The sequence below is a fragment of the Capsicum annuum genome, chromosome 8, assembly GCF_002878395.1.
Source record: "Capsicum annuum cultivar UCD-10X-F1 chromosome 8, UCD10Xv1.1, whole genome shotgun sequence".
NCBI lineage: Eukaryota > Viridiplantae > Streptophyta > Magnoliopsida > Solanales > Solanaceae > Capsicum > Capsicum annuum.
Genome location: NC_061118.1, coordinates 4,308,154 through 4,312,681, shown reverse-complemented (window position 1 = coordinate 4,312,681; position 4,528 = coordinate 4,308,154).

The following is a 4,528-nucleotide window of genomic DNA, read 5'->3' as shown; positions in this document are numbered from 1 at the left end:
GAGGTGTTGTAGTTACTCAAACGGAATAATTGAGGTGCGTGCAAGTTGGTAAGACGTTGCCTTTTGCAAAAATGAAGAAAAAGTAACAATTTATTGCAACTCTTCAAGAAACAACCTCTTGTGAAAATACAGGGTGTTTCACTTGAGCAACTCTTTCGAACAATAAAGGACAGTCTGTTGCACTAATGTGAAGGGTCTGGAGAAGGGTCGGACCATCAAGGTCTATTGCACGCAGTCCCTGGTGGTTCGGACCTTCTCAAAACCCTACGCATAACGGAAACTTTAGTGCATTGATCAACTCTTTCGAACAATAAAGGACAGCCCGTTGCACTAACGTGAGGGGTCTGGAGAAGGGTCGGACCATCAAGGTCTATTGTACATAGTCCTTGGTGGTTCGGACCTTCTCAGAATCCTGCGCATAGCAGAAACTTTAGTGCATCGAACCATGTGCACCAGACACACCCATATTGGGTGTTCTCTTAAGATACCACATTAGTGATAAAAGGAATCAATACCAACAAAGATTGCGATGGAGTGGTAAGTAGGGATGTGAATCGGTTGGTTGGTTCGGTTTGATTTTGTATATTATCGGTTCGATTTTTCGATTTTTCAATTTTCGATTTTTAAATATGCTAAACCAATAATCAAACCAATAATATATTTTTTATCGGTTTTTGGTTCATCGGTTTTTAATTCTTAACGGTTCGATTTTCAGTTTAACCGATAAGAAAATACTCATAAAATAGAAATAATTTTAACTAAAATGAAAAGAAACCGAATCTTAGTGGCAACTAAAAATTCTACATGATGTGTTTTAATTTACAACAATCTTCAAGTTTAAACTAAATGTTCGGAGAAATTAAGAGTTTTTATAATTGAAATAATAGGTTTGTTAGAAAAATTAAGAGAAATATATAAAAAGTCATATATTCATATATATATAAATAGGTGGAAAATAGTAATTTAGCGTATTCTTATTAGGTTATCAGTTTACCCAATAACCCAATAAGAAAAAACTTAAATCGAACCAATAACCCAATATTTTTTTTTGTAAAACCATTAAAAAACCGTTAACCCAATAAAATTAAATTAATAATATTTTTATCGATTCGATTTATTGGTCGGTTCGATTTTTGCACACCCCTAATGGTAAGTTGGTAAGTATATCTTTATTTTTAATCAAAGGTCGTGGTTTTTGGCCTGCTTAGTACAGAGTCGCTCACCGACGAAGTCGTGATTTCACTTAGTAGATTCAAAATTTGAAAAAGTAATCACTCGAACAAGTCAAAGGGGAGTTCAACCTCACATAATTTTTTTTTAACATATACAAAAAAGTATAATTCTACCGAAAGGCAATTTGATGAACCTCCAATCCGCAATAAATATCAGATAACTCAACTATACTTTTAAAAAATTCTCTTTTATTTGAAAACGATATGGAAATGGATTTATTTTTTATTTTTTGGAAAAGAAAGAGGAAAGATTATTATTCAAGTCATAATTTGATAGGCCCCTTAACTAATATTAAATGATTTTGTGACGTAAAACTAATCTAATTTAGATACCATATAGTATAACATTGATTTCATTTGCCTTGACCTGCCGACTTAATTTTGTAATCCTTCCGTTTATATTTACTTGTCAAATTTTACTTTTCGAGAATTAAATTACATAGATGATGGTCAATATTATAAAATATATTTTTTTATTATATTGTAATTAATAAAATTTTTCGTATAATATTATCATTTCTAAGACTTGAACTCAAAACTTCTAATCAAGAACGGAAAGATTCTTTCCATCCAACCTGATGGTGCTTATTACTTATTAAATAGTAGCCTCGTAAACTACACATTGTATTTATTGATTTCTTAATTGACATATACTAAAATAAGTAATATTTATATATTTGGGAAAAAAGTTCGCAATATACCTAAATTTTGATGAAATTTGTTCTAACATGTCTCAATTTTGCGAGGTTTTTATGACCCTTCGATTATTTGTTACCGTATTTGTGTGACATATATTTATCCAGCTGGACCACTGCGTAAATAAATGCATACTGAGTGCGTAAAGGTCTAAGTGGTCCATCTGAACAAATAAATGCCACTGAAATACGGTATAATAAATAGTCAAGGTGTGTCATAGAACCTTCACGAAGTTGAGACGTGTTACAACAAATTTCGGTAAAATTTAAATATATTTCTGACTCATAAATAGTTAATCATCCCTATACTTAACTCTAAACAATAATAATTAGGTCTAAATCCTACACTACTAATGCGAATATAATCTCCTTTTGAAGTACTCAAACTCCTAATTATTAATTTTCCCTTGCCTTTTGGCTTTTAACATGAAGTAATTGACACATCATCTAGTCTATCTTTTTAATATGAATATAAATTATAATACAACATACTTATCAATCAAAACTATTTAGTTAATTTATAATTAATCTAAATCTAGCTTAAGTAACTGTCATGACAATGAAAAAGATTTGAAAAGGGAATTTGGTTAGGTACTTCCTAGGATTCTACTTATATATTTTATTGATTTTAACTTGTGATTAATTATTGTTATTTATATAATCTTTTTGCATAATTAGTGGAATTAGTTGAGTTAGAGACTAGAAGTGGAGTTCTAGAATAGGGTAAAGTTGTCTTTTGTAATTTATAAATTACGAGTTCGGATCATGAAAATAATTACTAATATTTGTATTGGGGTAGTTTGTCTATATTACACCCCCTTAAGATACGGTCGGATGTTTGATGCATCAGAGTACCTGTTTCGGTGGGGTCTAGAAAGTGAACTCGGAGCAACAATAAAGTTGTCTTTGTGTAGTTTAAAAATTATGGGTCCGAGTCATGAAAACAGTCACTAATATTTGTTTTAAGGTAGTTTGTTTGTAAAATACAGATTGTATTACACCCCTTAAGATACGGTCTGATGTTTGATGTATCAGAGTACCTGTTTCGGTGGGGTCTAGAAAGTGAGCTCGGAGCAACAATAAAGTTATCTTTGTGTAGCTTAAAAATATGGGTTCGAGTCATGAAAGCAGTCACCCAATGTTTGTATTAGGGTAGTTTGTCTATATTACACCCCCTTAAGATACGGTTTGATGTTTGATGCATCAGAGTTTCGTTGGGGTCTAGAAAGTGAACTCGGAGCAACAATAAAGTTGTCTTCGTGTGACTATAGGTAGTGGTGGAATCAAAATTTTCACTGAGAGGTTCAATATACGAATAATTAAACGTATGAACTAGTCGAAGGGGGGTTCAACATCTATTATATATACACAAAAAATAATTTTAACTATTTATAAATAGTGTATTTTTCTACTGAAAGGGTTGGTTCACCCATGCCTATATGTCGCAGAATTTGAACCGTGGAAGCAACTACTGATGCTTACATTAGAATAATTACTTACTTCACACTCCTTAAGGTCCTGCTTTTTCCAGAATACTATTAATGCGGGAGATTTTGTATACCCAAGCTGCCCTTTAGGTTCTGTTTTTTCCAGAATCCTATTAATGCGGGATATTTTGTGTACCCAAACTATCCTTTAGATGTTTTTTCTGAAATTCTATTAATACGGGATGTTTTGTATACCCAAACTGCCCTGTAGGTGCTGCTTTTTCGGAATTTTATTAATGCGGGATATTTTGTATACCCAAACTACTTTTTAGGTGCTGCTTTTTCCAGAATTCTATTAATGCAGGATATTTGTACACCCAAACTGCCCTTTACTTGTTGCTTTTTTTTGGAATTTTACCAATGCCGGATATTTTGTATACTCAAACTACCTTTTAGGTGCTGCTTTTTTCGAAATCCTATTATTGCAAAATGTTTTATATACCCAAATTGCCCTTTAGGTGCTGCTTTTTTCGAAATCCTATTAATGCGGGATATTTTTTATATCCAAACTGCCCATTAGGTGCTGCTTTTTTTCGGAATCCTATTAATGCGGAATATTTTGTATACCGAAACTACCCTTTAGTTGAGTTGGGGGATTTATGGACATTTTTGCCCTTTCATTTATGGGAAGCTAATAATTAAGAAAGTGACAACACAACAAATTGGGCAATAATTATATTTTGGTCTTGAAAATTGAGACTTGAAAGCATGCTGGACAAAAGATTATATATCTTTTATTGGTATGTGTTTCGTTAATAGAATTGAGACAAATAGAAAAAGGTGTCCCCTTTTATTTGACATATTCCTTATAATCTGATAAAGATTGTTTATGGAAAATAAAAAAATTGAATCAAGTCGAAAATTTTAAAAGGGCATAATGCAATATTATAAATATGAACCTAAACTTGACACCAAATTATTATTTTGATCTTAAATATTGATAGTGCACAAATATGACCTTTAATTATTCAAAATTGCACAAATATGACCTCCGATCCTATGTGGCAAAACGCGTGTTGTATACGCAAAACTGGGCACGTCGGGCTAAAAATTTGAGCGTTCCAACAATTAAAAAATGGTAAAATGACTATTATGCCCTTACTAATTTTTTTTT